Below are 14,335 nucleotides of genomic sequence, written 5' to 3'. Positions count from 1 at the left end.
TAAAATCCCAGTCTCATTCGTTCTTCTCTAGTTTCAGAATATGGCCCCAAAGAGAAGAAACCAGCCAGCTCCTCAGCCCGAAGATCCTTTGGTAGAACATGTTTTTGATGTAGAGTTTAGAGCTACATTTACTACACTTGCTCAGTCTGTGGCTACCCAAAATGAAAGGCCACCAGCTATTTTGGCCAATCTAGTGGCAAATTCTGTAGCTGCTAGGATTCAGGACTTCACTCGAATGAACCCTTCATCTTTCCATGGGTCTAAGTCTGATGAAGGCCTTTAGGAGTTCATTAACTAAGTTCAGAAGGTCATTGACATCATGGGTGTTACTTCTGTATAGAGTGCCGAGTTAGCCGCATATTAGTTGCAAGATATAGCTCACACTTGGTACAAATAGTAGAAGTCTGAGAGGGTAGATGACACAGGTCCCATTAGGTGGGAGGAATTTCTCACGGCTTTCTTAGATAGATTCTTTCCCCAAGAGCTAAGAAAAGCCAAAGTTCTTGAGTTCATCAACCTCAGGTAGGGAAATATGATGGTTAGAGAGTATTCTCTTAGATTTACTCAGCTAGCCAGGTATGCCCCTCATGTGGTTGCAAACAATAGGGATAAGATGAGCAAGTTTATGTCCTGGGTGAATGATAGCATGGTGAATGAGTGTAGATCTATGATGCTAAACAGTGATATGACCTTAGCTAGACTTATGACCCATGCTCTGCAGCTAGAAGAGCAGAAAGTTAGGATTAGAGAGAGGCAGAACAAGAGAGCAAAATCAGGCAATTTCAATTTTGCTCAGCCCAAATCAGAGGGAAGGAACCGCTCATAGTTTTATCCCAAGTTAGCAGCTCCAACTCCTTCCTCTGCTAGTGCCCCAGTGCTAAAATTCAGAGATGACAGCAGAGACAAAGCGCCAGGCTCTAAATCTCAGGGTAGTGTTAGCAGTGCCCGAATAAATCTCCTTTGTCAAGCTTGTGGTACAAGGGTATTTTCAGAGCCGGTAGTGATGTCTATTTTGGTTGTGGCAAGCCAGGCCACAGGATTAGAGAGTGTCCGCAGTCAGGTCTTCAGGGTCAGTAAATTCATTCTGCAGCTCAGTTCGATCGCCCGAACCAGCAGGGTGCCACTTCTAGTGCTACTAGTGGGCAACGCCCAAATAGACTCTTTGCTCTTCAGACCTAACAGGATCAACAAAATTCTCCTGATGTCATTACTGGTACGTTACAAATTTTCCGTGTTCATGTTTATACTTTGCTAGACCCAGGTGCATCCTTATCTTTTGTTACTCCATATGTAGTAGGCAATTTTAGAATCAGTCCTGAGATTTTACCAGAGCCCTTTTCAGTCTCTATCCCAGTGGGTAAAACCATCATAGCCCGGCGGGTATACAGAAAGTGCCCGATTATGATATTTCAAAAATCAATGTCAGCAGATTTAGTTGAGTTAGAGATGATGGACTTCGATACCATTCTCAGCATGGATTGTCCTCATTCCTGCTATGCCACAGTCGACTGCAAAAATAGGATAGTTCAGTTTCAGTTCCAGAATGAGCCCATCTTAGAGTGGAAGGGTAGTGTTTCAGCATTCAAGGGTCAGCTTATTTCCTACCTTCGGGCAAGGAAAATGATTTCTAAGGGGTGTGTGTATCGTCTCGTGCATGTTAAAGATTCTAGTTTTAAATCTCCCATTCTCGAATCAGTCCTAGTGGTTAGTGAATATTCAGATGTCTTTCCCAAATATCTTCCAGGCATTCCTCCCAAAAGGGAAATAGACTTCCGCATAGACCTTCTCCCAGATACTCAACCTATCACTATCCTGCCATACAGAATGGCACTAGCAGAACTTAAGGAACTAAAAGATTAGTTAAAGGATCTCTTAGATAATGGATTCATCAGGCCGAGTGTATCCCCATGGGGTGCGTCAGTCTTATTCATGCACAAGAAAGATGGTTCTCTCAAGATATGTATTGATTACCGTCAGCTCAACAAATTTACAGTCAAAAATAGGTATCCACTTCCTAGAATAGATGATCTGTTTGACCAACTTTAGGGTGCCAGTTATTTCTCCAAGATAGACCTCAGATCAGGCTATCATCAGCTCAGAGTTAGAGAATGTGATATCCTAAAGATAGCTTTCCATACTCGATATGGTCACTTCAAATTTCTAGTCATATCCTTTGGTCTAACCAATGCCCTTATAGCTTTCATGGACTTGATGAACCGTGTGTTCAAGCAGTACTTGGAAATGTTCATCATAGTCTTTATAAATGATATTCTGGTCTATTCTCGCACTGAGCATGATCATTCAAACCATCTCAGAATTGTTCTTCAAACCCTCAGAAATCATTAATTATTCGCCAAGTTCAGTAATTGCGAGTTTTGGCTAAGATTAGTAGCATTCTTTGGCCATATTATTTCTGGTGAGGGCATTAGATTCGATCCTCAGAAAACTGAAGTGGTAAAAAACTAGCCCAGACCCATATCTCCAATAGATATCAGGAGTTTCTTGGGTTTGGCTGGCTATTATAGATGGTTTGTTGAGGGATTTTCTTCTATTGCGTCTCCTATGTCCATATTGACTCAGAAAAAGGTCAAGTTTCAGTGGTCAGATTCATACGAGAAGAGTTTTCAGGAATAGAAGAATCAACTCACTATAACTCCAGTTCTAGCTCTTCTAAATGGTTCAGATGGGTTCGTAGTATATTGTGATGCATCCAGAGTAGGTTTAGGTTGTGTCCTCATGCAGCATGGTAAGGTCATAGCCTACGCCTCCAGACAATTGAAGCCCCATGAGAAGAATTATCCAACTCATGATCTTGAGTTAGGAGCCGTAGTTTTTGCCTTAAAGATTTGGTGGCATTATCTTTACGGAGTTCATGTAGACGTCTTCACAGATTATAAGAGTCTCTAGTATATATTTTCTCAAAAAAATCTCAATCTTCATTGGAGAAGGTGGTTAGAGCTCTTAAAGGACTATGACATGAGTGTCCTTTATCATCCGGGTAAGGCCAACGTTGTGGTCGATGCTCTCAGTAGACTCTCCATGGGCAGTATTTCTCACGTTAAAGATAGCAAGAAAAAGATAGCTTAGGAAATCCATCAGCTTGGGAGACAAGGTATTCACTTAGTTGACTCTTTAGAGGGTGGTGTATGTGTTTAGAGTATTTCAGAGTCATCTCTAGTTTCTGAGGTGAAAGAAAGGAAAGACATGGATCCTAGCCTTGTCAAGCTGAAAAAGTCAGTTCAGAATCAAAAAGTTCAGGTTTTCTCCTAAGGGGGAGATGGTGTTCTTCATTGTCAGGGCTGTTTGTGCGTTTCAGGTGTAGATGACTTGAGAAAATGAATTTTTGCAGAAGCGCATGGTGCGCGATACTCCATTCATCCAGGGGCCACTAAGATGTACTGCAAATTACAGGAGATATATTGGTGGAGTGGGATGAAGAGTGATATTGTAGAGTTTGTGGATAAGTTCTCTATATGTCAGTACGTTAAGATAGAGCATCAAAAACCTAGTGGTTCCATGTAGGAGTTCACTATTCCTACTTGGAAGTAGGAAAAAGTGAACATGGACTTCGTGACGGGTTTGCCTAGAACTCGTCATCAACATGATTCAATTTGGGTCATTGTAGGTAGAATGACCAAGTCAGCCTATTTCCTTCCGGTTTGTACCTCCTATTTAGCCAAGGATTATGCCAAACTCTACATCAGGGAGTTGGTCAGATTACACGGTGTTACCTTATCTATCATCTCAGACAGAGGTTCCCAGTTTATCTCTCACTTCTGGAAAGCATTCCAAAAGGGTCTTGGTACCCAAGTTCATCTCAGTATAATGTTTTATCCTAAGAAAGATGGTCAAGCAGAAAGGACCATTCAAACTCTTAAAGATATGCTAATGGCGTGTGCAATTGATTTCAAGGGAAGTTTGGATGACCACTTGAACTTGATTGAGTTTGTATACAATAATAGCTATCATTCCAGTATTTAGATGGCTCCATTCGAAGCTCTCTATGGTAGGAGATGTAGATATCTGATCAGTTGGTTCAAAGTTAGTGAGGCCTCAGTCATAGGTCTGACTTAGTATTCGACACCTTAGAGAAAGTTCAGTTGATCAGAGAGGGACTCCGGGTTGCTCAGATTCGACATAAGTCTTATACAGATGTTCATAGGAAGGATCTCAAGTTTGAGGTCAATGACTATGTCTATCTTAAGATCTCTCCCATGAAGGGAGTGAAGAGGTTTGGTAAGAAAGGAAAACTCAGTCCCCGATATATCGGTCCCTTCAGGATTCTCAATTGCTTTGGTAAGGTAGCTTATGAGCTAGAATTGCCTTTAGATCTAGCCTCAGTTCATCCAGTCTTCCATGTCTCTTTGCTCAAGAAGAGCATAGGTGACCCAGTATTTGTGGTCCATGTTCAGAGCATTGACATTTAGAACAGCCTCTCTTATGAAGAGATTCCAGTCGAAATCTTAGACTATCAAACCTATCGATTAAGGAACAAAGAAGTCCCTCTAGTTAAGGTTCTTTGACGAAATCATTCTCATGAGAGAGCCACTTAGGAAATAGAAACAGATATGCGTACCAAGTATCCTCACCTCTTCCCCACAAATTCAGATCAAGCTCAAGGTAATATTTGTCCTTAAGCTTATTCAGTTTCATGTTCATGTCCCCATTTTAAACTTGGTATCTATTACTGTTGCATACTCAGTCATGCATTCATGTATCAGTTCAATTATAAGGTCATGCATCAGATATACATTCTCATCTTGAGAAGCTCAGTTTATCAGATTGCTCATTTACGCATCATGTACCAGTTATTCATGCGTTAGATATGCATGAGTTCATTATGTTTAGCATGTCAGTCATGAGATCATGTTTCAGTCCTTTATGTTCAGTTCATGTTCGTCTTGTCTTATTCTTCCCTCTCAGTTAAGTCTCATTCAAGGACGAATGTTCCTAAGGGGGAGATATTGTAATAACCCAAAAAATCCAAATCAGTATTAGCTCAATGTTTCAAGCTCATGCATAGTACATCATGGTTCCTTGGTAGTTTCATGATCAAGGTTGATGTGAATTAAGGTCTCAAATATGTCCTAGCTATCGTGAGAATCAAAACATTCCTTATCGATTGAATTCTTGAGAAGGATATTGGTATCGTCAACTTCAAACAATAATATATCTCATTATACTACGAATTTTTGATCTCATGACCTACCAACGGATAGATAATTTAATAAGCTTTGTGTCGATACCAAATTTACCTAAAACGGACACCCGATGAAGAAGTTATGGCTATTTTAAGTTTCTGCTGTAAGACGAATGCCATTTCAGTGCATGGCGCGTCGCTCCGGAGGCCAAAATGGCACTCGTCAATTTCTATAAAGCCTCCACAATAGCCCCACTTTGCGCCAAGCTTCTAGGTCACAATAATCGGCATTTTACCAAGCTCTGCGTCATGCCGGGGCTCTAAATCAGGATAAATTTTGCGTAGTTTTCAATTTTCATATTAAACTCCTCAAGGGCAATATGGTAACTTCCCAAAACCCTATATATACTCTTTAAATACGGGATTGAAGCCCCAAAGCATCCCTTTACATTAAATTTATCAAAATTCACTCAAGAACAGTCAAGAACAAGTCTAGGGTTTCCATTGGGGTTTCAAGCTTCAAGCAAATTCAACCGTAGATTCCACGAATTCTTAATCTAAGGTATGCGTAGTGTTCATCTATGGATCCAATCCGTTCATAGATCTCAAGAACCATATTTTTAAATGTTATTTTATAAACTTTTTGTGGTGATATAAGCATGTAAATGTTAATGATTGTTGTTTAAGTTTCAAAATGACATCTAAAGATGTTTTCATGAAATATATGTGGTTGTTAGTTGAAAAACATGAACTTTAGGTGGTTTGATGTGATACAAGTATGAAATCCACCTATGATTTAAAGAATGCATGCAAAGTGTTTGATAAAATGCCTAGGATGCTAGAAACCCATAATTACATGATTCCATGATATCTAAATGACAAGTCTATATTAGCTATACACTTCCATATCAATTTTCATTCTATTTATGTGTTGTTGTTGTTGTGGCATGAAGTACGTGTGATAATGGAAATATGAATTATATGCACGAAATATATCCATTCTCTCCCTACCATGTTAAGATGTGAATAAATACATGAAGTATACTATCCCCTACTTATAATATTGTGAATTGTGGACTCTTATCTTGTGATCAAGTCATGTCATGTGTGCCAGTTTCCTTCTATCGAGTCCTGGGGGTATTCGTACCTAAAAAATATAGTTGTGTCCCTAGAGCCATGTCATGTGCTATGATAAATCTCATTCAAGCTATACTCTATAGAACTTAGTAAGTCATGTGACTCAGGAAACATCAGAAATCTCATGATCTCAGTTAACTCTCAGATAATAGTACTACTCCGTCAGTCAAGGGATGTCAGTTATTCAGTCTATGTACATCCATTTGAATCATGTTCAGTCCCTTCAGATGGGAGTAGAAGTTAGCACTAGTAAACCCAAGGATGGGAACTCACCTGCCAGTTCAGGGTGTGATTCTTAGTAGTCATCCTTGTGTTCCAGAACTACATAGCCAACGTAGGTTGAGACATCTTAACCTATTAAATTAGGGTTGATGAGGTGTCTTAACCTGTTAGTTTAGGGCCCCACCGTTCTCACTTTAAGTACCTTCCAGATAAGGGTCACTCACAACTGTCCTTACCAGTGGTGTGGTATTGACACCCCTCTAGTCGAGGTAGAGATTGGACCCCAGCTTAGTCGTAATGGTATACATGGGGCATGTCGGTTAAACTACTACCTCCCACAGTTTCAGTATCAGTCTCAGTAAAAAAACTTAGACAGTTCTTTAGATATCAGTATACCAGGGATGTTAGATACAGTCAAATTCAGTTATAACACGGGACTCAGAGAGTTCTTCCAGATTTAGGACTGTCAGACACAGTCGCTCATGTTATTAGAACTACAGTTCTAGTCATGTATTACCATACAGATTTAGCTACCATCTACTCACGATCTCAGTTACTATGTATGTATGTTTGTACTCTTACATTTATATCAGTCAGTCAGTTAGCATTATTCATGCATGTAAACCCTTTGCATTAGCCTACCTCACTCATATACTCAGTACTCCAGTTGTACTGACACATTTGAGCTATGGTACTTTCTTTTCATGTTACACCATAGGTCTTGAGCCATGAGTCCAGACCAACAGTAGCTTTCCAATCACAATGAGTCCTCATCTATTCGAGGATAATATGATTTGATTTATTCATTTATTACTTCAGTTCAATTTTACGGAGTTAGTTTGAGACATGTTCCTTCAAATCTTTATTCAGACAGTACTTAGAGGCTTTCAGATTTAGTCAGATTTAGCTATCAAATTTAGTATTCAGTTTTATATTCAGTTGTTTTGGGTATTCATTACCCCATGGATGTTACTATATCTCTTCAGTTAACCTTATGGCCTACATGTTTAGGTTTTTCGTGTATTATATGTATATTATGTAGTGTATAGGTATAGATATTAGTCATGTGTTATCTTGTGGTCCCTCGAGGTCATGTGGACCATGTAGCATTCCGATTCTGAAAATTGGGGCGTTACACTTAGTGATAGACATATTTTTAGTTTTTTTGAACTGTAAAGACTTGATGTATTTGTTCTAAAATCTATGGAAAAGACTCAATAGAATGAAATTCTTTTTGCGGTTTTGTGGACTGACTCTATATATTTGTGCTAAAATTCTAAGGACAAGACACAACTATTATTTGTTCTAATATCAAAGAAAGTAACTATGACTAGATTGTTTACAAGACGCAGAATAAAATAGTTTGAAAGCACTGACTTTGATAATTGAAATAAAACTATGACTCTAATATGTACAGGACTTGGATAGTGATAAAATGGAAAGCACAAACTATGGACCTGATCTAAGACTAACAACTAAGACAAAGAAAAAGTAAAAAGAAAACGAAAATGTAAAGCTGGCTCATGCATTTGCAATTAGCAGAGGTGGATGCAAAATCCTGCTTCCTCCCAACCTTCGGGAGTGGGGATCGCTCCCATTTCAGACACCAGCTCAAGAGCATACTTCCTTTGACATATAACTATTCCCTCTTGTGATCCAGATACTTCAATGCCAAGAAAGAACTTGAGTTCATCCAGTTCCTTTATTTTAAACTTGTTATGTAAATCAACTCTTAGTTGTTTAGTTAGAACCTGTGATTAGGAGATCATCCACATATACCCAAATAATGACTAGGTCCCTACCAAACTTCTGAGTGAATAATGAGTAATCATAGTGAGATTGCTTAAATACCATATCAACCAGGGCTTCTGTGAGCTTTAGGTTCCATTGCCTTGGTGCTTTCTTTAGTCCATACAAGGACCTGTGAAGCTTGCAAACTATCTGAGGCTCCCCTTGGGTTGCAAGAGCAGTGGATTTAGAAAAACCATCAGGAATCTGCATATACACATCCTCAAGAAGATCCCCTTTCAATAATGCATTGTGACCATCCATTTGGAGCAAAAACCATTTACAGGAAGCAGCTAGAGCTACTACTGATCTCACAGTAACCATTTTGGCTACTGGAGAAAATGTCTCAGTGAAGTTTAGACATTCCCTTTGGCTATACCCCTTTGCAACCAGTCTGGCCTTGTATATTTCAACATGACCATTTGACTTATGGTTCACCTTGTATATCCACTTACATCCAATAGGGGCCTTCCCAGGAGGTAAAGCTATAATTGACCATATCTTATTATTTTCAAGAGCTTTAATCTCCTCTTGCATTGCAGAGATCCAAAGAGGATCATGACATGCTTCTTTGTAAGAAGTGAGCTCAGTAATGACCGAATAAGCAGTTAAAGACTGCAAGTAGGAAGGAGAAAGACCTGAATAAGAAACAAAATGACAAATAGGGTACTGATAGGTAGACTTGGAGGGAACAACATAATCACCAAGACAGATGGGAGGTTTGGAAGTTCTAGAAGATTTTCTAACTATTGGAAGAGGAGAAGAAGTAGGTGGTACTAGATTAGGAGAGGGAACAGGTGAAGGTGAGGGAACAGGTGACTTAATAACAGGAGAAGGACTGCTATCTTTTGTGAGCTATAACACTGGAAAAAGAAGTTGAGGATTGGAGTGTAAGTCCTTAAAGGGAAATATAGACTTTTGAAATACAACATCACGACTAACAAACATGTTCTTAGTTTTGACATCATAGAGAATATAGCCCTTTTGTAAGGAAGAGTAGCCCAGATGAACTGCAGGGAAGGCTTTAGGAGAAAATTTGTCAGTTCTGTACACATTAGTAACATAGCATAATGAACCAATGACCTTGAGATACGAGAGAGCAGGAGGTCTATAATAGAGCTTCTCAAATGGAGATTTATACTGAATCACCTTAGAAGGTAATCTATTTAACAAATAGACTATAGCAGATACACATTCTTCTCAGAATCTAAGTGGTATGAAGCCTTGAAATCTCAAGGCCCTAGCCATATCAAAAATGGTTCTGTTCTTTCTTTCAACTACTCCATTCTGTAAAGGTGAATATATGCAGAACTTTGATGAATAATACCATGTCTTTTGAATAAATCATACACCTGAGTGTTAAAGAACTCAGTTCCATTGTCAGTTCTGAAGCATTTGACAGGAACACCAAACTGAGTTTTGATCATAAGAATAAAGTCTCTCAAGACTACAACAGAATCAACTTTAGAGTGCAGCAAGAAAATCCATGTAAATTTAGTAAAGTCATCCACAAGAGTCATGAAATATATTTTATTATCATGGGTAGGAACTCTAGAGGGACCCCACACATCACCATGAACAATGTTAAATGGACTTTCAGACATAAAAGTACTAGAAAGAAAAGATAATCTGGATTGTTTAGCTAGGGGGTACACTGAACACATATGATCTGAGACACTACAAGTGGAAATAACAACTAATTTCTTGAGTAATGATAGAGGGTCATGACCCAACCTCTTATGCCACAAGCAGGGATCAGCAACATTACTCAGTCTATTGGCAACTGAGCATCTATGAGGCAGATCAGAATGGATAGTAGATATGGAATGTGAAGCCTTGGTACCAGGGACTTGGTCAGTCTTTAGTAAATACAACCTATCTTCCTCCTTACCAATCCCCAAGACCTTCCCACTAGAGATGTCCTGAAAGACACAAAAATCAGGAAAGAATAATGCAGTGTAGTTTAGTTGTTTGGTCAGCTGGGATACTTATAAAAGATTGTATTTGAAATCTGGGAGAAATAATATATTGAAAACTAAAGATGTCCCTTCATGAATAATAGGTACTTGGCTTCCATTAGTTAGATTAACTGGAGTTGTATAAACTCCTGTTGCTTTCTTTGACTGAGTAAGAAAATATATATGGTTTACCATATGGTTAGAGGCTCCTATATCAACTATCCAATGGCAGCTATGAGTATCAGACATAAGTGTAGTAAAAATACCTGCAGATGAACTAGTTGAGCTAGCAGTTACAATATTTGCTACAGAAGTGTCACTTTCTTTACCCTTACTGAGCATTCTGAGAATTTGATTGTATTACTTAGTGGTAAATTAAGGTGCGGATGGAGTTATGCTAGGAGTATGAGAAAGCACAGAGTCATTAAGCTGATAGTCCTGAACAGTAGCATGACTAATATGATTGAAGTTGAACCTTTTCTTCTTCTTGAGGTCATTAGGGTATCCATTAAGCTTGTAATAGGTTTCCTTAGTATGTCCCTTGAAATGACAATAGTCATAAAACAACTGACTCTTTCCAAAGGATGGTCTTTGTTTATAGATAGGTTTTGGTCTAAAACCTGTATTTTAACTTGCTTGACCAGTATTACAACTATTATAGTTGTTACTGCCACTACCATGTCCACTACTAGAGCCAAAGTGAGATCCGCCATAGCTAGTATTAGTCTAAAATTTTGAATGCAGCCTATTGCTGAGTAAAGTAGTGGTATCACCTGCAACTGATACATGTTAGTGGCTTCCTACTTCAATCAACCTTTGGCTCTCTGCATTAAGTATCATAGCATAAGCTTGATTAATTCTAGGCAAAGGGACAATCATCAAAATTTAACTCTTAGCATGTGCATATAACTCATTGAGCCCTATTAGAAATTGCCACAACTTTTGTAATTGGGAGTGAGCTTGTATTTCTTAGATTCAGGAAATGGGTATGTAGGTAGAGGTACAAGTGCATCTAATTCATCCCATATCTCTCACAGTCTGGAGAAATAAGAGGATACATAAGAAGTCTCTTTATGCAGATAAAATGCCCTAGATGCATTTACTTTGTTAAACCTTTTTCTAAGATCTTCCCGCACTTTATGAGCATCAGATCCATAAATCACAGTACTCATTAGGTGTTTAGACACAGTGTTCATTATCTATGCTAATACAATGGCATTACACCTATCCCACAGATTATGCAGATTGATTTGGTACATATCTTTTCTACAAGTACCTAATAGGAAATCTATCTTGTTCTTACCAAGGAGAACAATATGCATTGATTTACTCCATAGAGAGTAATTTTTAGACCCTAATAATTGAGTAGAAATAAGGACAGAACCTTGAGTATTAGATGGATGAATGTATAGAGAGTGATTTCCATCAACCTGCTCGTCTTGAGCTCTGCTGATACCCTTAGGTGTAGGAATAGTACCTTCAGATATAGAAGTAGTACCTTCCGCCATAGATGTGCAAACTAAGAGCTCTGATCTTCGAACATAACTTCGAGAAGCCCAAATTGAAGAGAATTGACACTAACTAGATACTATGTTAAGATAGCTCCATTAATGGAGTTTGTAGTGAACAATTTCAGACAGGAAGAGGGGAAAGGTAAGATTGGTAAAGAAATCTACTGTTCCATTGAAATTTGGAAATAAATCTGTAACATTTTATCCTAAGCATACTGATAGTTGTTTATATATACACCTACTTTAGCTTCTAATCTAAGCTAGCTCACTATTACTAACACTACTAGTGTTGCAGCTTAGTGCCAGCTCAACAAGTCTAACAACTTCTTTTAACCGACTCTAACTAACTCTGCTAGCTAAGATGTAATACTCACTTCTTCTTCAACACTCTATGCATTTGATTTACCTGTATATGCCAACAAATAATGTACAAAAACACTTCAACCTAGAGTTCATTCAACTTATTTCTGAAAAAATTGGGTTAGAATGTTGTGGAGTGCTTAACCATATATAAAAAATTTTACTAACAAGGTGATCAATATCGTGTTAGGAAGTTGATGCTCATGTCGAGGATGTGAATTATCCAAACTAACAATTTCTAATGTACTTATTCAATTTCTAAGAATCCCTTTTGGGGCACAATGCAACTTCCTCATTAATGGAGTTTGAATTTTGTTGGTTGTTTTTTTACGAAGGACAAAAATGCAACTTGGAAAAACTCATATTCATCGTACATAGAAGCAGAAAGATTATCAGGATGTTATGAACTTGAGATGGAATTAGGAATTATGGTTAATTGATTTGGGGATATTTAAATTGGGGCTTTTCAAACTCCTGAGAATTTACGCTTTTGGGTAAAAAGACGTAACAACCATAGAGAAGGAAGAAGCCGACATACTCATTTTTTGAGCTGATTTTCAGTGAAAGGATGAGATCTTTTTTAAAAACTTAGTTAATGGGTTTTGGGGGATAATAATATAGCAGAAGCTATGGGGGTTGACATAACACATAAACCCACACTCTGAAGTGTGGCATCTACTGGTAAATAAATGTATGTATATCTAGAACTCTTTAACTCGTTTTCACTATATTAATTGAATATTTAACTCACAAATTGATTATTTAGACATTTTTCATGTCTACGTTAGGTGTCTATGGGCCATATTGGAGTCAAGTTGAAGTATTTTATCGAGAACAAATTAAAATGTCTAATTGTGCACTTTCAAATTTGAGATACTTGGCCTAAGTTGATACCAAATTTTAGTGTCTATTTATGTAATAAGCCTACGAACTATTTATTATTGTGCTTTAACTTTCTAGGTGTTTGGATGAGAGAGAACTCATTTTTATGGCTTTTTTTCAGCTCCCAAAGTTTTTTTTTGGTTAACACTTGACTAAGTTAAGATATGTAACTCATGAATGTATAAAAATTTAGGACTATTTTGAATTATACATTCTATAATGAAGACCAGATCATACCAAAAAACGATAGTGTAATGATAGATTAATCATATCATTTTCCTCAGCCTCTTAGTCGGTGTTTTTACTGCTACTTTGTCTGATTCTTCTTAAATAAATTATTTTTCCATAGTTATCCTCAGTCTTTACATTATTCTAGTTTTTCCACTTTACAACATCAATAATTGGCTTATAATTACAAGAATTACGAGGGATTAATCTACATGGTGTATGTTAATGTATTGTGAAGTTTCTTTTTTGACAAATCTTGAACACTGGTCAATTAAAGTCAAGATTGGTTACTGTAAAATTTTCAGCCAAAAAGAATATACAAGTCAAGATTTTTGTAGTTTGACGCTTTGTTTAAAGTTTATTTCTTGAGCCCAGAATCTTGTTTGGAGAGTACAAATGGAGGATACATTGAAAGATGACAAATCTTGGACACTCAATAGAAGTCAAGATTGATTACTGTGTATTTTTTCAGCCAAAAAAATATAAAAAGTCAAGATTTTTGAAGTCTCATTGTCCAGTCATTCCCTAGACCTCACGCAAATGGGAGTTTTACACCAGACTACCCTTATTTTAACTATTTTTGGAGTTTGACATCTTGATTGAGCCAAGAATCTTGTTTGTGAGTACAAATGGAAGAGGTATTTCAAAATGGGATCTTGGTTTTTGCTGCCAATGGAAAAAGATTTAAGCTCCCAGTGTAGACCCTTCAACTACTTTACTTGAGTTCTTGTGCAATGAGACTTGCTTCAAAATTCCAAGTTAGGCTGTGGTGAAGGTCCTACTCCTTCCTCTCCCCTTGTATTATATATGCGTAGAGGTGTATTGAGGATTTAAAGTTAAAGTGTTAGTCTTTAAGATTCTTAGCATTGAATTGATTGAATTACAAATTTATGAGTTAAAAATTTAGTATTTATTAATATTTTAAAAGATTTTCACATGTAAATATGTGTTCACTGTGTGTTTGTTTTGGTGCAAGGTGCAAAAAAAGTAAAAACTTTGGACTTTCTGATATTGGTATTTTTGTTGTTATATTTTGGCTCTTTATGCATCATTTTTTTGTACATAATTTTTTTAAAAAAATTATAAAATTATCTTTTATGAATATGGCA

Source organism: Capsicum annuum, unplaced genomic scaffold (assembly GCF_002878395.1).
Source record: "Capsicum annuum cultivar UCD-10X-F1 unplaced genomic scaffold, UCD10Xv1.1 ctg1489, whole genome shotgun sequence".
NCBI lineage: Eukaryota > Viridiplantae > Streptophyta > Magnoliopsida > Solanales > Solanaceae > Capsicum > Capsicum annuum.
Note: the sequence above shows the minus strand (reverse complement) of the source record.